Source organism: Phalaenopsis equestris, unplaced genomic scaffold, assembly GCF_001263595.1.
Source record: "Phalaenopsis equestris unplaced genomic scaffold, ASM126359v1 Scaffold001216, whole genome shotgun sequence".
In the NCBI taxonomy this organism is placed as follows: Eukaryota; Viridiplantae; Streptophyta; class Magnoliopsida; order Asparagales; family Orchidaceae; genus Phalaenopsis; species Phalaenopsis equestris.
This window is the reverse complement of record NW_018165655.1, coordinates 506,197-531,372: the sequence shown is the minus strand read 5'-3', so window position 1 is coordinate 531,372 and position 25,176 is coordinate 506,197. Positions and strand designations below refer to the sequence as shown.

The following is a 25,176-nucleotide window of genomic DNA, read 5'->3' as shown; positions in this document are numbered from 1 at the left end:
TCAAAATTACCCATTTACCCGTCAGTCGATCCTCAAATTTAATTAGGGCATCAAAATCCTAAAATAACCATTTTGCCCCTAGGACTCTCCACTCCATAACTCATCAAATATAAATCAAATAACCTTGAAACTTTTATGGTACTCATGGGTAAATTTAAATATCATAGGAGAAATTATGACTTTTTATAATTTTTATTTAACTTATATAATTATTTTAAATCAAAAATAAGGTTTTCAATGTTAATTTACTTAACTAATTAAAGTAAGGATCTATTCAAGGAAAATTTCTTAAGGGTTCAACTAAATTAGAGAGCCAATTGGACAAAATTTCATAATTTTTAAAATTATATTTTAATAATTATAATTATTTGGTGATTTTAGTGATTAATTAAATAAAAAATATAAATTAATTTTAAAAATTACTTTTTATGTTTTTCTTAAATCTCTCTAAGTCTAGAAAACTAAGAAAAATAGTTTTTTTTCTTTTTTTTTCAATTTCTCCTTTCTTTATTATAATTATTTTAATGGAAAATTAAATAAAATACATTTTTTCCATTCAAAAATACATAAGTAAATTAGAAAAATTAGGGAAAATATCTTAAAGGGTCCCAAGTGATTAGGGAACAACTAAGAACAATTTGGTGCATTTTCATATTTTTTGGAGTTTTTTATTATTTTTAATTATTTTTAATTCAAAAAGTAGCTCAAAAATGAACTAATTAATATAAAATAATTTTTATTTTTTCTATGTGCCTCTAAACACGAAGAACTTACCAAACTACTTTTCATAATTTTTCTAATTATATTTAATTTATTATAATTATTTTAATGCAAAAATACCATTTTACGAAAATAGATTTGAGTGATCAAACTAATTCAAATAAGTTTCAAATTTTTACAGTGAGTTAAAATGATCATTATTTACAATGTGAAATCATTTTTGTTACTTTTCTATTATTATTTTATTCCTTTTAATTTTAGTGATTTTTTATGATTTAATTAACCGTAGTAATTTACATAAACATTTAAATTTTTCCTAGAGTCCTCTGACCACAGGAAACCTACCAAAATAAATCCAATATTTTTTTATTTATATTTTAATCTATATAATTCTTTAAAGTAAAATTAGACAACTAGGCTTGAAAATTAGTATTTCAAAGCTAGAGATAGTCTCTAACCTTAGGAAAATCAGAGAACATCTCTATTAACATGAGGAATCAACCTCTAAAATTTCAAGTCATGGTGATTATTATCTAAAATTTCAAAACCTCTAAAATTTCAAGTCATGGTGATTATTATTTACTTATTTAGAATTAAAATAGTCCATAGGGTATTTAATTAATTAATAATCAGAGACACATCAAATAATTTTTATTTCACAATATTCTTCTCTATTTGCTGAGCAATAAGGTTTTTTTTCTACACCAAGTTATGGATTTTCTAAGGTTCTGTAATTCAATAAGTCCATTTAATCCATATTTTTCTTTTTAAACCAGTTAGTCGCCAGCACAGCATCATACACGTCAAACCCCCACGTGGCGCTCTCTGATTCGTCGTGCTTTCCACCTCAATTGTCATGAGTCCGCATGTTCATGCACCGTTCCTTCGTCTGACGTCGTCTCATCCATTGGGTCAATATACGTGCTAAATGTATAGCATCCGTTCATCGTCTCCGATCAACCTAACTAGAGAGTCATCCTCACTAAATTGCTAAGATCTCACTCGATACTTAAAAAAATTGCATTGGGTTTGTTCCTACACTTTCATCTAGTCCAGACAAACACATCCATTGGTTGATCAAGCATGGAGATAAACTTTTCTTCATAAAAGCCCAAACCGAGCTCGGTTCGGGGGAAAATGGTGCATACCTTGGTCCAAGAGGTGTACCTTGATTGAAATTACTCTTCATATTCTTTGTGACCTCATGAAGTTCCCCCAAGTGTTGATTTGAGCTGAGGTTGAGTCTAACCAAGAGTTCGATCAGAAGGTGGTGCGGCCATAGTCTAACAGTGGGTTGGAGTGCTCTAGGGATGAGAATTTTAGTGGGGATCTTCTTCGTTTGGTCTGGGGAAGCTTATGAAATATTTAATTTGAATATTGGTAGATTTTTTCTGAATGATGAAAAAAGTTCCAGTATTTGAGCTCTAAAATTGAGCTCAGACAGGGGGAATGGGTGGCTGAGAGCACTAGATTTGAACTTCGGATGGTTGTGTGGAGCTCTGGGAAAATTTGGCAGAGTTTTGTTAAGTTTTGAGCAGTATTTTTCTCTTGGCATTGGAGGGGATGATTTAAATAGAGGAGCTCATGGCTCCAAGAAGGTTGGTCAGTGGGTGTAAAAGGCAGCTTAGGTGGAGGGAAGAGAGGCACCAATGTCCAACGAGGATGAGTCAAGCCAGGGAGTTTCAAATTTGGGTTTTGACCATTGGGACCTCTCAATTTTAGCATTTTCCAGCCACTAAGCTAGATGGCCAGGCCAGAGCAGGCTAGTGGCTAGCAAGGTCAGGGAATCCAAGGGAAATTTTAATGGTGATTAGCTTGGAGGTCTGATGACTGAGGGCATATCATTCTTTGGTTTAGCCAATTTAGGAAGGGGTCCACCAAATCAAGGGAGCCTTGGCCCATGGATCAATTAGGTTAGGCTAGGTGGATCTAGCTTGGTTCCTAGGGCTTAAATGTTGGTCGTGGTGACCATGGTTTGGTTAATTTCAAATAGCTTAGTCAAATTTAGGGTTGGGTTCAAATTTGGGCTTTGGATTCGAACATGGGTCTATGTTGGGTTTGGGTTGAAATTTGGTTCAATTGATGGCTCAAATTGGTTCAAGGGATTATGATGAAGAGTCTTAGATATCAATTAGGTTGAAATTGTGGGGTTATGGAGTTCAATTTGAGGGATTTTGAGTTTTGGGACAAATTTGGGGGTTTTGATTTAGGTTGGATTTGGTTGAGGCTTGAGAGTAGTCCAAGGAAAATTTGAGGCTAAAATTAATTTAGGGGAGTGTCATGAAGAGTTTAGAATTCAAAATGGAAAGATTTGGGCAAGTTAAGGGACTCAATTTGGGGAAATTTGAGGTTATGGTCAAAATTGAGGATTTTGGCTCAAGTTGAAATTAGGGTTTGGAGAGTGGTTCAATGTGGCTTAAAATTGGTTCAAATTAAATTTGTATATGATGAATTTGAGTTTAGAATTGAAATTGAAGAAAATTGAAGTCAAATTGGGTGTAATTTGGGGTAATTGGGCCTTAAAGGTTAAAAGTGGATTTTGGTCAAAATTGGTCAACTTGGTCAAATTAGGCTTCATGAGTGGTCAAGATTGTTTTTCAAAGTGTTTGAAATGATTTTTTGAGGTTTTGGGAAAATTTGGGCCACCAAGGGCATTTTGGTAAATTTGGCAAAGTCAGGGGTATTTTGGAAATTTTGGAATTTTTTGGGTGTTCTGGGCAATTTGGTTGGTTTAAAAGAGTTTGAGATGATTTTTGGACAAAATTGAGTAGTTTGGGTAATTTGATAAAATTTAGGGTTTTTGGAGCAAATTGGTAGTTTTGAGAAAGCTTGGGGGAAAAGGCTAAATTGAGTATTTGGGTAGGATTGGGGTTCAATAAGATGCTAATCATAGAATTAGCTTTTTTGGAGCCATGAGACCAAGGGAACTCCCATTTTGGATACTCCATGTGCTAGTCTTAGCCAAACCCTAGCCTAGGGTTAATGGTTTAGGGGACCATCCACATGAGTTTCCAAAAGAGTAAGGGATTTGTTAAGCTAAGAATGTTTGGGTTAGGGTTGAGGTTGTGAGTGCAGGTGTGGGGTATCAAGTGTGTGTGTGTGCAAGACTGATCAAGACCACACCACCCAGGGCTAACCCTAAGGCCAAACAATCCTATGGGGGACTCTTCTTGAGCTCCCCCATGTTGGCTCCACCTAAAAAGTGTTTGAGATTAGAACAAATATGTGGAAATTCAAGATGAAGAAAGAAGAGCTTTAGAATTTCTAATGGTGAGAGTTCCTTTACTAGACTTCTAGGAATAGTCAACAGGAAAGTCCTATAGCTAGATACTAGGCTTCTAAAGAAGAAACTTGATCTCGACCAAAAATAAGGTCAACATAAGTCAAATTAGATCTTCACGAGAAACATATAAAAGCTCAGATGGTTCCTTAAATAAATGCTCATTTCAGCAATAATATAATTCACTTGAATAAAATTGATTAAATACTTCTTAAATTGAATATATTTATGAATAAACCAAGATATTTTTTATTAAGTGGCAATTTTAAACATTCTAAGAGACTTAAATCAGGATTTTATATTAGTGATTACATCATAAAAAACATATAAAGTAACAAATTATTATATTTTAACAACTTACCAAAGAAAGTTGATCTAAAAATTCATAAAAACAATATTTTATATAATTTTGGTCCCTATTTATGATTTTTAACTTCAGCAAAGAATCATTGCATGACAATAAAGTAAAGTTAATCTAAAGTTAGTTTTAAGCCTCCATAAATCCAAAATATTTTTGAAGAAACCTAACATAATATGACATAATCATTATATATCAGCTTTTTAAAACTTTAAATAAGTAATTTACTTTAGTTATCAATCCATACACTACATATTAAATGACAATTTATTAAATTTTCTCAATACTTGTCTGCCTACAACTTTATTAAGAACACATGAAAGCTCAAATAGTGGCCTAAATAAAACTCTCACTTATGAAATTGTAAATGCTCAACAATAAATATATTAAATTATTTATTTATCAAATATATTTATGAAGAAATCTAACACAATTTTACATTATTACCATATTTAGTTTTATCGTGGCCTTAAAAAAGGGACCTACTTCAGTCAACAGTCCAAATACACCATTTAAAATGAGAACAAATTAAATTTTTTTCAACATATTTTTGGAAAAGTAAACATAAAACTCAATAAAATAACATGTTAGGTCAGCTAGATTCCCGAAGGAAGGTTTATCTTTAGGATTTAAGTCAAAACATAACAATTTGAATCTTAAATTAGATTTAGACCTCCTTAAATCAAAAATATTGATGAAGGAACCTAATGTAATTTAAAAGAATTATTATATATTAATTTTCTCAGAGCCTTAATAAGGTATTTGCTTTAGTTATCAAACCAAAGACAGCATGTAAAATACCAATTTATTGAATTTTCTCAATATTTTTTTGAAAAGATTTAACCTAAAATTTCATTAAAAAAACATAAAAGCTCAGATAATGGCCTAAATAAAACTCTCTCTTCATCAAACTATAAATGCATAACAATAAAATAAATCAAATACTTTAATACTCTATATATTCAACATATTTATGAAGAAATCTAACAAAATTTTACATTATTAACACAATTTAACTTTATCAAAGCTTTAAATAAGGCTTCTACTTCAGTGAACAGTTCATACTCAACATGTAAAACGAGATCTTATTAAATTTTTTACATATTTCTGAAAAAATAAACACAAAACTTCATAAAAATAATAAATTAGGTTAACTAGATCGCTGAAGAAAGGTTTCTCTTCAGCAGTTAAGTCAATGCACAGCAACAAAGTAAAGATAATATTACATTATATTTAATCTTCCCTAAATCCAAAATAATGATGAAATAACAAAGCATAGATGGTGGCTTAACTAAAACTCACTTAATTAAACTTAAAATGCATTGAACAAAATAGATTAATACTTTCTATATCCAATCTATTTATAAAAATCTAACTTTTTAATAGCCTTAAGTAAGGATTCAAGTTTATTGAACCGTACATACACATCATATAAAACGACACCTTATTAAATTTATTCAACATATTTATCAAAAAAGAGAAAACTTGACAAATAAAACATATCAGCTTTCTTACTGCCTAAGAAGAGCTTTCACTTTAGTATTTTATTAAAATTTCATATAGCAAAAAAGAAATTGAGTTATCAACAACTTTTGATATCAACTCAAGATAACATAAATTACATCAAGTTCAACTCTTACAAGCAATAATTGTGGCATTTACACATCGAGTTCAACTCTCACAAACTCACAACCTGTAAAAATTTCAAGAATGATCATTTTAATGCTAGACTACATAATGTGTACAAAAATGCAGCCTGGAAAATTTTCATTTTGACATGAAAATCTTGGTAGTCAACTCAATTTATAAGTTTTACACCTACAATTGATTCCAAATATTTGCACACAAAAATTCCACAGTCAAACCTTTCATGCCATAAATTTACATTTTTAATATCTCCCTTGAATAGACCAGAAATATCCTTTACTAGTAGTTTTATCTATTTAAGTCGTAAATAAAACAATTAAAACACCATAATGTTAAAGAAAATATCAAATAACCTATTAAAGGTAGTCATTACAACATGAAAACAAATATCCCGACGTTGAGGATTCAACAGAGAATCATTTAGATTCCAATTCTTCTCTTTTAAATTTCCAACCATAAGAGTTCAATGATGCTTATCAACTAAAGAAATTACAATAAATTTTAGCATTTTCAATGTTCTATTGTTAAAAATGTCCTCATGCATCAAATTTTTCTTTTTGTATCACAATTGGGCATATCCCTAAGGAATAGAAACATAATAATGATAAGTATATATAGATATTTTTCAAATTCATTATAAATAATTTAAGTAACATAATACTTTTCATACTTACCCAATATAAAAATGAAATATTCAAGAACATTTTTTTCTTTAAATGCGGACATAGATTTACTTTCTCTGCCAACATATAAGCAAAAGTATCTACATAAACATCAGATAATTACTGATTGTTCAAAATATTATCAATATTTCCTCTAGACAATGTAAACAATAAATGAGTGTGAAGTTTGTTACAACTTGATATGAATTGAAATATTTTATTGATGACTAATTTATCAGTGAATCATGCGAAAAAATTGTTGATCAACACTGCCATATATTCTATTGGGGCGCCTCTCGTAGAAAAATTAATCTTTGGTATTGCTTGGTGAGGCTTCATAATAAATTATTGACAAGTTTGTTAGAAAAAAAAATGTAATGTTAGATGTTGAACACTATAAGTAGTATTTAAATCTTACCTTATCTCTTAAATCATCAAACATAACCAACTATTTTCCTTTTTTTCCACCATGGTAATCTCTTTCAAGCACTACTACTTTTATAGTTGACTTTAAGAAGTTATGACAAAGTTCTTATACTAAATTAGGAAGATTTATAAGGCCATAAAATATAGTGATGAAAAGAGGAGAATATACCTCGTCCTCTGCTCCAATGTCAATGTTTTGAGCATTTTGACTTGCTAACACAACAATGTCAACATAATTTTCCTTATCATTTAGGAGATTAAAATTCATTCGTAGACTTAGGCTACACACATAATATATTTACTAAATTTTATTAAGGAGATACATATTTATTTTATTAAGGAGATTAAAAGAATAGTAGATTGAGAACATAACTTTTGCTCTGCCCTAATGTCAAGCTTCAACTCAACATCGCTTACCCTAGTTGTAGCACTAATATATGTATCGTTATTTATTCTCTTTAAATTTCTCTTAGATTTCAGTTTTCCTTACTTTCTATCATCCCTTAATTTAATGATACGAGAAATACTAGTTATCAAATTTTAATAAGTAAGTTCATTCTTTTGGGCTTGACTGGATTCAGACCTAACTTGATCATCCTCTGCAACTTCAGCGCACTTGCTTGCTCTACCCTTTTCTTCTTCTTTAAAAATTGAGGAAATGTTCCCCTTATTATCACCTCCTGCTTATAATAGAATCATAAAATGATTAATCATTAACTCCACATTATTCAATCTCAAAATAACTTGGGGGGACTTCAGACCTATCAGCCTCACTAATGTTATTTCAAAGATTATAAGCAAAATTTTAGTTTTTAGACTCCAACCACATCTCCAAAACCTCATTAGTGCAAACCAAGCTGTGTTTGTGAAAGGAATATCACGGATAATATTTTTCTTGCTCAAAAGCTCCTACTGGACCTGGACAGGAAATGCAGAGGGAACAATGTAATTTTCAAATTGGATATCAAGAAAGCCTATGATACAATTAGTTGGGACTTCTTCTTGAATACTTTAACTGCTAAGGGCTTTCAAGCAGATTTTATACTTTAACTGCTAGGTCACTAAACATCCTCAAAACATGTATTGACCATATCTTGCACTTAACATTTGATTTTATGAACATGTTATATGAATAAATTAAAGTGGTTCATATTGTTACCTGTTGAGTATGCAAAAGAATTCTTCACAAAAATTTGGGTTAAATGAAAAAGACTTTGGCCATCTCATCATAAATTTGGGTAATTTTCAACTTGATAGTAAGATTCCAAGGATAATCTTTCTTCCTGCAACAATAATCCCATAAATCTATAGAATCCATTTCAAAATAAATATTGTGCCAACCACACTTTACCGCCAACTCCAAACCAATAATCACTGCTTCAGCTTTAGCAATAATCAGTTCAGAGGCAACAACATGAGCAGAAAACCAACAAATACATTGTCTAGTAAAATCTCTACAAATACCACCTATAACAGCAGCAATCAGGGACAAACTTCCATCAATATTAATTTTCAGATAACCTCTATCAGGAGCTTTCCTCATAATCAACATAATATCAAGTTTACCTTTCCTTTTATAAGAAATATGAAATTTACTTGCCATATTTTGTACAGTAGTATTGGAAGAAGCATTAAACTTACCAATTTTCAACATTTTATAAACAAGGCCTTTAATATAAAAGAAATAATTATATTTAGAAACCACTTTATCATCATGATTGCATTCATTCCTAGCCATCTAGATATACCAAAAGCCAACTATAGGAATAGAAGCAAAAAGGATACTAGCATTCTTCTTCCACTCATTAATAAAACCAAAAATAGAATTGCAATTATGTCTATTCCCACCAAAATCAAACAAAGAGAAAATCATATCCCGAATCTTAGTAGTAAAAGAGTAATTACAAAATAAATGTTCTAAGCTCTGTTCATGGTTTTTACATAGAAAACAGATAAAAGGAAATTGAAGAGCCTTAAATTTAATAATGTCATCCATAGGCACAATTTTATGCAAAAGTCTCCAAAAGAAAAAAAGAATCAGTGGGCTTTACTAAAGTACTCCAAGCCCAATGAAAGTCAATTCCATTAGATAAGATGTGAGACTTACAAAAAATGTTAGAAGCAGATTTACCCTGACCGCCTTTGATTTTAACAAAGTCCTGGCCCATAGTGATAGGAATTATACCAATTTGCATAGCATCCTCCTTACTCACCATATCAACATGTCGGGATAAATTCCATTCAATCTCAGTCCAAAGATCCATTACTAGCTTATTAACGCCAAAGAGACCACCGTAAAAATCAGGTAAAGGACCTTTCCCAAGTCAATTATCATACCAAAAACTGCAAAAACCTGAACCAACATCTCAACAAAGAAACTTTTCTGTACAATTAGTCTCATCATTCATACATTTCCAAACAAAAAAATCCAGAGATTTACTAGTTATAGCCAAAGGATGATAAATTCCACAGTATTTCTTTTTCATCATTTTAGCTCATAGAAAAGTGCCACTACGAAAATTTATCTACAACTTCATATAATTGAAATGTATAGCATTCATAAGAGATCTAAAACTAAGACCACCTTTATTAGTGGGTTTACACATCTTATTTTAACTCAACCAATGGAGTTTAGTATCTTTACCTTCAAATTATATTGTAGTTTTCTTGTTATCCAAGAGCTATATATTAAATCTACTTTTACTTCAGTAATAATTTCAATTATCAGTACATGCACGCAAGTTGAATGAGCACATACTGCATTATTTCTATTGATTGGTCCATGTACGGCAAAGTAAATGAGAAAATTTTGAATTAATTCAATTTTTTTGAGAATGAAACATAAATCTTCAAAAAAATCAAAAATCATTACTGTGAGAGCCTCCAATAAATCCTTACTTTAGTAATCATTCCACAAACAGCTAGTTAATTGACAAATTATTGCATTAATTAATTTTTTTCTAAAAAATGACAACATAAAACTTCATAAACATCACAAATAAGCATAGTTAGGATCATAAATAAGACTTTTATTTCATTAATCAAACCATGCACAAAAACTTGCATCACAAATTTTTGCACTAATTTTATTTTTTTCTAAATAAAAGCCACCTAAAACTTCACAAACATCACAAATAAGCATTGTTAGCACCTTAATTAATATTTCTAGTTTTGGAAATTGTCTATAAAAATCAAAAAAATAGAATAACTCAGTACTAGATCAACATATTTCTGAAGAAACCTAATTTAAATTTTCATAATTATCATCAATTAATATTGTTATTCTTAAATGATTTTTTACTTCAGTTATCACTCCATGCACAACAAATTACATGACAAAGTTATGCATAATTTCAAAATTTTTGTGAAGAAGTCTGATCTAAAACTTCATATACATAACACATCACCATTGTTAGACGATTAAATAAAGCTTTCACTTCAGAAAACTATCCTACGAAGCTTGTAAAATACATTTTTTTAATTAATTATACAAATTTATGAAGAAACCCAAACATATTTTTTTATAAATAACACAAATCAACATTGTTTGGGTCGTACATAAGGTTTTCACTTCATTAATCAGACCATACAAAGCAAGTTACATGATAAATTGTTGCATTAACTGAATTTTTTACTAAATAAAGACAACATAAAACTTCATAAACATCGCAGATAAGCATTGTTGGACTTTTAATTAAAAATTTTACTTCAAGAGTATCCATGCACATCAACAACATAAAGTAAATTCAGTGCTAGTTCAACATATTTTTGAAGAAACCTAATTTAAATTTTCATAATTATAACCAATCAACATTATTATTTTTTAAATAATACTTTTACTTCAGCAATCACACCATACAGAGCTAATTCATTGCTAAAATTATGCATAAATTTAACACTTTGAAGAAATCTAACCTAAAGCTGCATGGCATTTAGAATTCTAAAATTCGGCATTAATACAACAAAAATTAAACAGACAACTTTAGTATATGAAATTACAAGGATTATCCTGACAAATGTCACTTAAGTATTCAAAAGAATTTTCTAAATAAATAAATGTACAGAAACGTGTCATATCAGAAATTTTACAAACTCTAAAATCTTAAAATTTAATTGGCTTTTAAGCTTATTTTAGTGGCCTTCCTAAGCTACTCTGGATTACTAAAAAAAACAATCTTAAACGTGACGCTGTCCTTCAAACGACTGTCAATTTTACCCCTACCAAGACGAGGAAGTAACTGGTGGGGTGAAATATGAGAAAACCATAAACCCTTTCGGCATAACCTAAGCCTTAAGAAAGATCGTAATGACACGTAGAAGACAGAAATGCAGTAAAACGAGAGAGACGTAGAAGCGAAAACTCTACGCTTCCTCCGCCAAAGCCCTATCTAGAAAAAGGTTTGGTAAAACACGCACGGTAAATAAAAAGCACGTTGTAACATTAAGTTTGAGTCGTGTCACTATTTCAGTCTTAAATTGCACCGTTAAAATGGACTCTCATGATTTTTCGTTTATTTTATTCACAACGGAATCGGTCCACGTGTCTTCACCCATTTGACTCATGATTTTTCGTTTATTTTATTCACAACTCAACGGAATCGGTCCACGTGTCTTCACCCATTTGACATCCGGACGCACTTCTATGTTTGAATGTCGGACGTAATATTCCTTAAAAAAAAAGAACTGAAAATTTATGGGTAATCACTTGCTCAAATTTCTCAGTGTTCTCTTTCCTCTTTTCTGTTCTTGAGCTCTCTCTACTTTTTACTGCTACCTAGGTTGCGTTCACACATTATACAATTCAATGTAAAAATACAAGTAGCATCATTACAAAATAAGTAAAAAATCAATAATACAAACAATATTGAAAGTACCTAATACAAAGTAAAAGAAGCACATCTCAAGCTGTCACAGAAATTCACAGAATTGACGGATGACCTGCACAAATACTATAGTTCAGAGTTCTACAGTCCAATTATCCACCAATCTGAAAACTAGCGACAGCCTCGGGCAATAAACCAGATCATAAATTCAAATACTTCTACAAACGCAGAAATACAAAATCCTCTTTACATTCAATTAGTAAACACATCTTAACATGATTTCTGTATTATGCACCAAATGCATACACCCACCAAATCACCTCTGCATGTTTCTCTAACATTATGATCACCAAAATCACAAAAGTTCAAGGCTATTTCTATTTTATAGATAAAAGAAGCATTACTCGTTCAAAAATTAGAAATCATACTACAAATATGACAGTAACAGCCCTAACTCTCACCCATCGAGTATACTTTGGATTTTTTTGATGAAATTCCATCCATTACACTAAAAGATGCCGCAATGTTTAACAGTTTAGCTTCATTCTACTTGAGAAATTTCACAATGACAATAAACCAAATTTGTGGCTAAACATGTGCCAATTGTGATAAATTATAATTCTTTCCCTTCATCAATCAGAATATATCAACTGTAAATGGAGACCGTGAGCACCCAAAACGTGGTAATCTTGAAACCATCTCTAGAAAGAGGCCATAATCTGCAGGAATCTCAGATTATTAGAGGAGACTTCAAACCCCGTGGCCTTTTCAGAACAAGGTTAAGAGAAATGTCAGTGTAAATGGGATCTTCTTCAGCTTTATATTAACTCCAGTGCAGTGCTCAGGAAAAAAGAAGGTAGTCAGCATCATTTAACATATAGGCAGCAATTGATGGTAAGTCGTGTTGCATTGAGACACCTTCCCTAACCTACGCATGTGTCTCTGCATCATGTTTGAACATGGAAACCAGCTGCTGGAGCTCAAGCTTTCTAATATTGACCTGCTCTTCAGTGGTGAGCTTCTTCAGGCCAAGATAGAGCAGGCCAAACCCAATTAATACTATTCCCATGAGGAAAATGAAGAAGAGAAGTTCAGAAAACATTGCAAATGCATAGGGAGTGTTCTCAGCACTAGGGATTCCATCCACATTCATCCCAAAAAGGCCAGTTATTATGGAAAGAACTGGCCCACAACCCCCAAAGATCCTCAGATTATGAGTAATTCTCAGACTTTTATCCTGATACACAAAATTCATAGAATTATAAAGAATGCGGCTTATTAAAGGTATAGAAGCTAAAACATGATTGTATGCTCGTAAATATCTGCAACCATGCACAGATTGTGCTTTGAAGGACGTCTTGAATGGTGAAGAGTCATCCACGAACTGCTTCCTGCTATTCTAGCATTTCTCTTGTCGACTTTCTGATTCTTTCCAGTAAACTTTTTGTGGCAGTTCCCCTCAAGTGTTGCAGAAGCTCAAACAAAATTTCTTCCCTTACATGTAATGACCATTTAACTCTAATAACCTGCCAAAACAAGATGGATAATTGAGAAACTAATTGAGATTTGGAGAGTTATTCAATATTTCAATAGTTTGCGTAACAAATTCTTCTAATAGAGAATATTGAAAACTAACAAATTCTTTTAATAGAGAATATTGAAAATTAACATAACATCAAGAGATTAGAGAACAGATGTCAATATTAAAAAATAAATGAGACGTCCAAAATGGAAGTATAAAGAAAGAACAATATTTACGAGTTAAATAACAATGATGTGAGACAATCATGAAATACAAAGTAAAAATATATATTGATATGGGAGAACTAATTTAAAATTTTTTTACCACAAAGATCAAGTTTTTGCAAAAAAAAGTTTTTGCAAAAAAAAGTTTTTGCAAAAAAACATGGAAATGTATAGTGAAGATCTAAAAAATATAAGAGAAAAGAGCTACATGTATGATTTGTTATGGAGTGTTAACCTAATTGCAAAATTTATAATTATAATTTAAAATTGAAAATTGAAAATTAATTTATTAAATTTACAGTGAAATAAGAGAACATAAATACAGTACTGCATAATTTAACTATGTTGCTTGAGTATAGGATAAAGGATTTTTTTTTTCAACAAAAAAATTTTGATAACAGTGAATGAAAAGATTATGAAAAGAGCAATTACTTAAAATTGCTAAATGAAAAAAGCAAAAAAATAGAATACACCATTAAGACCAACAGTAACAAAGAAAGACCACCAGTAACAAAGAAAGACCACCTGTCAAAAGACACTTGAGGGCCCTCAATCAAAAAGCATATCATCATTGTATCTCGATTGTTTTCATTTGTTTTTGTAAGGAAACCCTCATTTGAGTTTTTTCCATCTATCTTTTACCATTTCGTAGTTGTTTGCTCACTGATTTTGGTTCCGAAGCGTATCAATTTCTTCAACAAATAGAATGAGTGAGGATTGAGCTTCATAAAGGGATAGAAGTTTGTGATGAATTGGTATAGAACCTGGCAGAAATATGTGAGAAAATGGATGGAGATAGGCTCAAGACCAAAATCCTTTTCCTCCTAACAGCCTAATTAAATAAACAAAGAGCACAGATCAAGGGATAATCCAAAATGTTTGAAATTCTAGAAGTAGGAATGGCTATAAGGGAAACATCACAATAGACAAAACTATTGAGGGGAGAATGGATACCAAAGATATATCAAGAGATAGAGGAAGCGAGGTGGCAAGATACCGAACATGACATGTAAAATAGAAATTGAAAATCGGCAAGACAGTCCTACTGACATCAACATTAGCTCAGCATTCGAATATGAATGAATATGATGTCAATCATAAGAAATTGATGTGCGTTCAAACAAAACAGAGTCGATGGCTCAAGATTGTCACCAAAACTATTCAAGCATAGCCTATTTTGTGAAAAAAAATCATGTCAATGCAACAAAAATAATGACAATGCCCAATTGATTGTTGCAATTATTTCAATCAAATATGACATCAAAGACGGGCCATGGATCAATATCACGTAAGATAAATTTGAGATGTATCAATTGTAGTCAAAATTAGTTGAAAGAGTACATATTCATAAAATGAAGTGCTGCAATGAATCCTAAACATCAAAGTTTCCGAGGAAGGATCTTCATGATTGATTTGATCAAATATGACAAAACACAATAAATTACAACTGCAACCTGTAAATTGGGTCCAAACTACCTCAATCACAACCAAAATTGCTTAGATGTCGCCCGCTCACATAATGGATTGCACCTATACATTAAAATGTCCAAAATTGTTCAAAAGGAACCTATTGCTTAGATCACTCCACAAAAGCAAAATGTAAAATCAACTTCACAGAGGTTAGCAGCACACAATCCAATACAGAAAAAGAGAAATTGCATAAAATTAAGAAAATCACAGATAAAAATTTGCGAAAGCTTAATATAAAACATCAAAGAAACGAACCAACTATGGGTAGAATCTTTAAAAGTGGCAAAAAATATGCCATATGATCAGATCCATTATATTGTACAGGCAAGTCTAAAAAGAATGAATGGTTAGAAGCTTAGTGCTACCTTCATATAACTCAATTTATGGAGTTCTATATGTGGTGAATAAAAAGTTATATATGATACTCCTCAACTTGAAGCAATTCTGATCACAGCACCCTGTCCCAATTTAGTGAGCACAGGGGCTAAAAGAAGCATAATGGAACACAAATACTATTAAAGTGACTGGTATAGTTGCTAGTTGCCAATGAATATTTTTTAACCTGATCTCAAGTTGATCATTAGTGATGAACTTGCCAATATTTGAATGTTTTCCCAGCATGGTGCTCAAAGCATGACAAGTTAAGCAAAGCATCAGCTTTTTGTTATATTAATGCAATATGCACCTTTCAAAATTGAGCTAAGCATCAGTCTTATGGGAGAGTCACATTTTATTCCTTTTATTCCATGACTAACAGTTAACTGTCCATAGACGGCATAAAGTATGAGGACATTGAAACCTTGTTTGTCCTAAAGGAGGGAGATAGCATAATAGAGATTTGCAGAGTGCTACATTTGAAATATTCAATAAGAAGATTAAGAGAAAAAACACAAAAATAGAAAAAAGGTGCAAGGTTTAAAGTGGTGTAATCAAAGTGACCTAGTCTCTGACAGGACAATGGGGGAAAATTGTAAAGAGAAAGATTCTTTCTTATAGATAAGCCCCTATTATGAGTCTATACATCATGCACAATAGTGTATATTATTAGTACAAGCTAAATCATCATGGCTAATTATGTAAATCGAAGCGCAAAAAGAGCTGAAGGCAAGCATCCCTTTTCAAATTAAGTGAATCCATTGATGCAATAAAGAGTATAAGGGTTGGATTATGGTAAAATTTGAAATGATAAATTAACGAATCATTATATTAGAAAAATGATATGAGTTAAATATATTGAAGAATAAATAGTAGACGATGCCCCTAATACACAAGAGCAACAACAACAAGACTTTACCCCACTAAGTGGGGTCGGCAACATGAATCATCTTTCTTCATTGTGTCATATTGAGTGTCATATTTTCATTTAATTATAATAATTAAGATCATTTTTTATACAACATGCCCTAATCATGCCCTAATCTTTTTAGGTCTACCTCTACCATTCTCAACATAAGTCAAATCTAAACCATCTACTCTCCAAACCGGATCACGAGATGGTCGACGTTTAATGTAACCGAATCATATCATATGACTCTCTCTAATCTTGTCTCCCACTAGAGCTACACCAACCTTTTCCTAATACATCAATAATTTAAATTAGTATTAAGATTTATGATGAAGAGGTAGACCTAAGATAAAATCGACAAACCTTAATAAAAATGATTTGCAAGAATAGTTTTAATAGCTTAGGTAACACTTAGTACAAGCCAAAAAAAAGTATTGATCCATAAAGTTAATCACAAAAAGTTAGGATTGGTTAACTGTGACGATTATGAACTATGTCACCTACAACCTTGCTAATGAAATTTGGATGCCCACATATCAGTCATCCATTGGTTGAGAGAATCTTTCCCTAATTATGACTTGAATGAACTCATCCATTTTTATTTGTCATCCATAAGAAATCAAATTTTCCACTTCCTATCACTTTTCACCCCACCTTAGTATGGCCTGTTCACTGTCACCTTCTCTTTTTTTCAATTTATGGCGCTTATTTCTTTATTAATTGAAACAATTCCTTTCCAACAGGTTGTCACCTTCTATTTCTCTTTTTTCTTAATTTATGCAAAATTAGTGTAATTGTATTTAAAATATACTATGAATTTTCTCATTTTCGCAAAGTGAATGCAGATCGATGGGCTAATTCATTATAAATTTCTATCTACTCCGTGATTGGGAAGCATAACAGTTTAATAATCTTTATATTTGAACACCAAGCTTGTCAGAGTCTCCAAATTCACTTTTCAAAAGGGTAAGATAACTTCACACTACTTTAACTAGAAACACCCAGTCCTAAGGTAGAAACCCAACAAAAATTCTTCAGTAAAAGACTTCGCCATTTTGGACTTGTAATTTTTAAGCCTTGTAATTTTTATAAGTCTTGCATGGGAATCAGCCGGAAACCTTTTATAAGCCTTGTAATCTTTAAGGATTCTTTTTCTTTAGGCCAAAAACTTGATGTTTCATTTTTCTGTGGCACAATGTTGAAATTGTGAATTAGCTAAAGGTAAGAAACATAATATGAGATTCACATTATGCTATCATTCATGCATTCTTAACTCAACATAGGAAAACCATTAACTTAAACTTTTTGCCTTCATCTCCTAAAAAGTTTTAGACATGTTTTTTTTTGTTGTGATGAACAGTTCTCGAACACATTTTATTCCATGCAATAAGATATTTTACTTTTCAAACTGCAACAATATTTTTAGGCAGATTGTGAGGCCCCATATCCTTCCAAAAGCCATTTTATAACACATGAAATGCTAACAATATAAGTTTGTATTTAGAAGAATCTTTGAATGATATGGGTACCATACTAAAGTTCTTTTCTGATTTTCAAACTTAAGTAGTTAATAGAAGCTTATTGAGAGTGATGTCATGTTGGGTCATATGTAAATATACAACTTGTTGCTCCTTGTGCTGCAATATGCACAAAAAATTGTTGAAGCTTAAAATAAAGCAAAAAAGAAAGAGAAACAATTAATTAAATTAAAATCCTAACTACTCCGACCCCATAATTGTTCTTACTCTATCGTTAGGTTTGCACAACTGTTGACCTCATTTTTGTGAGGTCTTTTCTTGTTAGGTTTGCACAACTTAACTCACGAAGCCGAAAGAGATATATATATCTATATATCGTTTGGTTTGCACATATATATAGATATGGGGGGGGGATAGGCGAACGAGATAAGTATATATATAGATTGGGATGTTTCATTTCTGTTTTCACTGAAGATGGATAGTTTTTCAGGTTCCTATCAGAGTGGCAGGAGGGCTGTTATTGAGTTGTTGAGGCAATCAGTTGGTGATCCCGTTTGCAATGAAGATGATATACCAATTGTGTTTCGTTCTTGGCAAACTCAGATTTTTTTTGTTATTGCGATGCATTTTAAAGGTTTTGCGTCAAACATAAATGTCCTAGGGATCACTGAAGTGCAGGTGGTTACATAGAAAATACAAATTATTTATCATACTTGTGTGTGATTCATAATTTTGTACAACTAATAATTCATATCTAGTCTAGATCAACATTTTGATAGCATGGTCTTTTGCAGGAACTACTTCTTGCTTGTGGATGTGCGGCCCCTAAATCTGTGCATGAGGGCATAACACCGCCTTTTTCGGTGGGATGATAGATAAATAAAAATGTAATTTTTACTAGCAAAAGAATATAAATTCAAAGTGTCCCTCTTGATTTCTTTATTTGAAGATTGTCGTCTTCCAAAACGATTATCTTTTTTTGTGCTACTTTCAAGGGAAAAGTGTTGTTAAAAGAAAAAAATCAATTTGTGTTGTATTATAATGATATTGCTTGTGGCATTTTTAATTTTAGTAAATGCATGCAAAATAAATGTAGTTTGATGCTTGATGTTTGCTCTAAATTTGAGGTTTTTAGTATTGTTTAGTTAATCAAGATCACTTAAATCAATCTAAAACTCTCAATGCCCCAAAATCAAATGCAATCAATTTGGGAAATTTATTTGTGGTCTGATTAATGTAACTAAGATTTTGTTATAAAAGTAAATGTCATATTGGTTTTGTTAAAAATATATTAGACTGATTATAATGAATATGTTTCCTCCTCCCAGTAATTTAATATCACATAATTAATCAGACCGTTTAATTATTTTGATTTAAATATTAACTTTAATTTAAACTTGATTCCTATTTAACTTTAACTTGAGGAGGTAAATTGATGTTCCATTTATTTCATTTAAAAGGTTGTCTAAGTAAATTAATGAATTATCTTAGGGACTAAATCATGTATGAAATTAAAAATGAAATTAAAAGATGCAAAGATGCAAAATGAATTAGACATTTTTGTTGGGTTGATTAAACTTATTAATTCATTAGTGCTACTCTCTTATTTTCAGTTTTCTATATATCTTACATAACAGAAGCTATCAAACAAGATGGAAACCTAAAGTAACTACAAAACCTACTAACCTTAGTGAAATTTCTAATATTACATAAAAAGATTTATATACAATCTCAAAATTGTAAAATGATCCTCATGACATATTTAAAAAATAATAAATAAAAATTTTTTTGATACTTCTTAAACTTCTTAGGGGTCAAATTAGAAATGATATCTTTTTTAGCATTAAGCATTACTTCTTTGACCCATGATTAACATCATATTAACATATCCACGTGTCTAATAACACATGTTAATATCTTAGATCTATATATCTATATATCTATATATATATATATATATATATATATATATATATATATATAATATATATATGTATAACAAAAAAAAGATGGTGGCGGCGCAGGAAGCTCTGCCAGGGTTCCCCTCATGGAGGAACTACCTTGTTGGTTCGTAGGTAGGAGTTGGAGGAGTGGTTCTAGTCTCTGGATGACCTCTTGGAGTCTGTTTCTAGATAGGACTTCCGGCTTTCTTGCTATTTCTGGTTTCCCAGGTTCTAGATTTTTTGAATTCGAAGCACTGTTCCATTGGTTTTCTGTGTCCGATTTGAGTATTGCTTCCTGACTGTGTGTTTTCATTCATTTTGCTACTTCCTGTTTCTGGGGGTTTGAGGTCTCTTCTTTATGGAAGTTGAACTACTTGCTGCTGATCCCAACTTCCTGGGTAAACAATCTTACGCTGCAGTGACTGGGTTGGAACCAAGTGGTACTTCACTTGGTGACAAACTGGTATTTCCACAAGTTTACTATGATGCAACGGAGGGCAAAGTTGAGTGTGATTTAATTCTGAAGGGGAGTAAGAAGTCTGGAAAACGTGCTATAATTTTCTCTCAGCAGGTCTGGCAGACACCTACAAATTTACTCAAATTGGAAAATTCATCTTGGCTCATCCCAAGATGGACTCCATAGGAAAACATTTGATGAAATGAAACTAGTGAGGAATTGGAAAATAGGTCTTTTTGATGGAAGACATGTAATGATCCATCTAACCAAGGAGGAAGATTATGCAAAGGTGTTTTCATAAAGGTTTATTCAAATTGAGGACAGCTCCATGAAGTTACTAAAATGGACCCCAGCTTTTGATCCAAAGAAAGAACTGCCTATCATACCTATTTGGTATAAACTACCTAATCTGAAACTACATTTTTTTAACCATAGTATGTTATTCTCTATTGAGGCTTTACTAGGTTGGCCAACGAAATTTGATATCTCAACATTCAATCTTACTAGGCCTTCAGTAGCCAGAATTTTAATTGAGAGAGATATCACCTTGCCTCCCATTGAGGAGGTTTGGCTTGGGACTGCTAATGATGGGTATTGGCAACCCATTATAATGGAACAACAGCCCCATTATTGCCACAATTGCAGCATGTTTGGCCATACTCAAGATCACTGTTATAGACTACACCCTAGTCTAAAACCGCCAACAAAACCAGGGAAGGAAACAATGATGCCAGAAAATGGAGAAGATGGAGAAAGAAAAAAAAGAGGCATCATTTGACATACAAGCTGTGGAGAAGGAAAACCCAAAGGTGGCACTGGAGAGAGATCCATGTAATTTACACAGTGAGGGGAAATCTGGTGGAATAGATGTGGTCCACACAGATATTGAACCTGATCCAGATATAGTTGAAGATGTAGCTGAAGATTCCCCACCTCTGAGAGAAGCACATACACAAACAGAACATGTACCCCAAGCCCCAGATCCAGTCCAGGAAATGCAACAGATCATGGAAGATGAATGGAAAACACAGAAGGGAAGAAAAAAGAAGAAAATCCCTGGAGATGTTCAGGATGACACTTATATCTTGGAGGCAAGAAGTTCATACTCAACTAGAAGGGAATCTCTCACCAGGCTCACTAGGGGGAGAGCTAAATCCTTTCACCATGATTAACCTACTATGTTGGAATATAAGAGGGATTGCCCACCCCCTTTCTCCAAAGAGGCTACAACATCTAAACTGAAAACATAAGCTATGGTGCATGGCAATTTTGGAGCCTTTGGCTCACCAAACCCTCAAAAGTTTCTTAAATTTTTCCCTGGTTTTGAGCTATTCCCAAATTGTACTAATAAAATATGGTTATTCTGCAGAGTGGAACTGAAATGCTCCATTCTCCATGACCATCCACAGCTTCTTCATTTCTCTTTTGATTTGGCAGGTCACATTGGCATGGCCACCATAGTGTATGCTGGGTGCACTAGAATAGCTAGACAAGAGCTATGGTAGGAACTGCATAAGATCCACCAAACTGCAGTGGACAGATGGCTGGTAGGGGAAGATTTTAACTGCCTTGCCTCCCCCTCAGAAAAGAAAGGAGGCAGGCCCCCTAATTTCTCCACAATGAACACTTTTAATGACAATATTCAAGGCTCAGGGTTATTTGATCTAGGCTTTACTGGTCTTGAATTCACTTGGAGGAAAGGCAAATTATGGGAAAGACTAGACAGATTCTTTGCTAATGATCATTGGATACAAGGGTTCATACATACAACTATTACCCATCTCAATTTTGCTGGCTCAGATCATAGACCTCTACTCATTGCTGTTTCTACTGCTCAAAAGCAAGGGAAAGCCCCTTTCAGATACTTAAACTTCTGTCTAAACATGCGGAATTTCTATCTACTGTCTAAGCACATTGGAGAGATATCGACCATCAAAGCCCCTGGATCAGATTATGGCAACTACAGAAAAAAAAGTTGGAAAGGCCCTAAACCAATGGAACTAGAACACTTTTGGTAATATTTTAGCTGGAGTGGAAAAAGCTGAAAGACTCTTGATAGAAATGGAGGCACTGGCAGCTAATGGACTTACTGAAGAAGATCAACTCTAGGAAGCAAATGAGCAGCTCCTCACTACAGTGGCAAGACAAGAAGATTTTCTGAAACAAAAGGCCTCAGTTAATAGATTCAAGGATGGCGATAGAAACACTGAGTACTTCCATGCCTGTATCAAATACAGAAGAAAATGCAATGCAATTCACTCAATAAAGGATGAGCAAAGAAGATGGCTAAAGAACCCTCAAGATATTGCTGACAGTGTTGTGATTTACTGCAAAACCCTCATGCTGAACCCTGAGGAATCTAGACCTCCACTGGACCCAGAACTTTTTATTAATGATAAAGAAATCACTCACAGCATTCAATTGGAGGCAACCCCTAATGAGAAGGAAATTTGGCAGGCTATGTCAAAAATAGACAGTAATAGAGCAGCAGGTCCAGATGGCTTCACATCAGATTTTTACAAGAAAGCTTGGCAGGTAATCAAGGTGGACTTGGTACAGGCCATTCAAAGTTTCTTCCAAGTTCATGATATACCCAAATAATTCTGTTCCAATACCATTGTTCTGATGCCCAAATCCTCTTCTAAAAACCAGTGGAACAAGTTCAGGACCATCAGCCTGACTACCGTAGTCTCCAAGATAATTTGTAAGCTCCTGGTTAGGAGACTTCAGCCCCATCTACAACAACTGATAAGTCCTAAACAAGCTGCCTTTCTTAAGGGGAGATACATTGGAGACAATGTCTCCTAACCCAGGAATTATTAAATGATTTAGATAAACCCTGCAGGGGGGAATCTGATCTATAGACAATCCCAAAGGAAACATTATGCAAAATACCATCATAAGTCTAATTTCGATATAGGCCATCTCATCTATGCTGATGATATCATTATCTTTTCCAGAGCAAGCAGAGCTGCTACAAATCTTTTACATAAGTGCCTGCAGAAATTCCAAGTTGTGTCTAGGCTGATATTTAATAAAGAGAAATGTTAGATTATATTCAGAAAAAGGGTTGCTCTCTCTACTAAACAGCGGATACTCAACCTCACTGGATTCTCTACCATGTCTATGCCTTTTAAATTTTTGGGGGTTCCTCTTCTTAAAGGAAGAACCAAACTAACTCACTTTGATGAGGTAGTCACTAAAACTAATTCAACATTGCAAAGCGGGACTAGCTCCTTTCTTTCTAATGGTGGCAGGATCACTTTATTGAAAAGCATTCTAACCACCTTCCCTTCTTATATATTACAAATGGTTGTGATGAAAAAGAGCACTCAATTGTTACTAGAAAGATCCTTCAACAAATTTCTTTGGGCTGGTAACAGGAAGCAACTACACTGGGCAAGCTGGCAGAAACTTGCCAAACCAAAAACTGCTGGGGGATTGGGTTTTAAAGGGTTCCAACAATTACAACACCTGAGCTTATGCAAACTGTGGCTGAAGTTCATGCAACAAAATTCTCTTTGGTCCAAGTTTATGTGGGCAAAAATTGCAAACACTTACACCCAAAGCAAGTAACCAGAAAGACTGGTGACTCCAGAATCTGGGTCAACTTTTGAAGGTTAGAAATGCGGCATAAAAGTTATTTCTATGGGACATTGGGAAAGGAAAACTTAGCTTCTGGCTGGACAGATGGTGTCCATAAAACTTCAATCTGGTGATTGTGACACTAATCTATTGGTGGAAGATTGCTGGGAGGGAAAATCCTGGTCTGTAGATTTCCTTCTCTCTATCTTGGACCAACCTTCAGTGACAAGAATCTCCAAACTGCCATTTGACAGAACTCGGGAAGACAAGCTGATGATTGAAAGCAAGTTCACTCAAAGTATCACTAAAGCCATATATTGTAAACTCTATAGTTAGGAGAAGGTATCTTGGGGAGACTGCCTCTCGAATAAACATCTCACTCCATCCATGTCCTTCTTTAGCTGGAGAATTTTCCAAAAGCTGCTACCAACTGATGATATACTAAAACTAAAAGGTTTGAAGGGGTCTTCCATCTGTCAACTGTGCAAAGAAGATGGGGATTCTTTAATCCATCTGTTCTTTGGCTGCAAGTTCTCCCAAGAGGTCTGGAGATCTCTTATACAGCACCTGAAGATTGATACAATGCACTGGAGTGGACTAATATCTTGGAATGTTGGAAGGGCTGCCCAGCATGGAGATTACTCATCTTATCTATGCTGATGATATCATCTTGTTCTCCAAATCTAATAAAAATGTTTTAAAAAAGGTTCATCAATGTTTAATGCAGTTCCAACAAGTCTCTGGTATGATTTTCAGCCCCTCTAAGTGTAACTTGTTTTTTAGTAAAAGAACTAATCAGGCAGTTAAACAATGGATTACTCAATTTACTGGCTTTTCACTAACATCCCTTCCTTCTAAATATCTTGGGGTACCACTTATTAAAGGCACAACCAAGTTGGTGCAGTTTGATGAGGTCCTGGCAAAAGTTGATGCTCAGCTCAATTGTTGGACCAATTCTTTTCTATCTAATGGGGGAAGGATCACCCTTCTAAAAATCATTTTAACTTCATTTCCTTCCTATATTCTCCAAGTCACTACTATGAAAAAATTTACCCAACTACACTTGGAAAGATGCTTCAACAGATTTCTTTGCTCTGGTCAAAGACAACAAATGCATTGGGCAAGCTGGCTGAAGGTGTCCAGACCTACCTTAGCTGGAGGACTTGGCTTCAAGGGCTTGCAGCAACTTCAGCAAGTCAACATGTGCAAACTCTGGATAAAATTCAGGCAACAAGAATCTCTTTGGGCATTGTTTATGAAAGGGAAATACTGCAGATGCTCTCAGCCTAATCTGGT

The 25,176-nt window shown here is 33.0% G+C and overlaps 1 pseudogene; it reads right to left on the bottom strand.

Annotated features, from left to right (window-relative positions):
- Positions 1 to 12,106: 12,106 nt before the first annotated feature.
- The window catches only part of LOC110033543, a 36,735-nt pseudogene continuing 23,665 nt past the window's right edge, over positions 12,107 to 25,176 (bottom strand).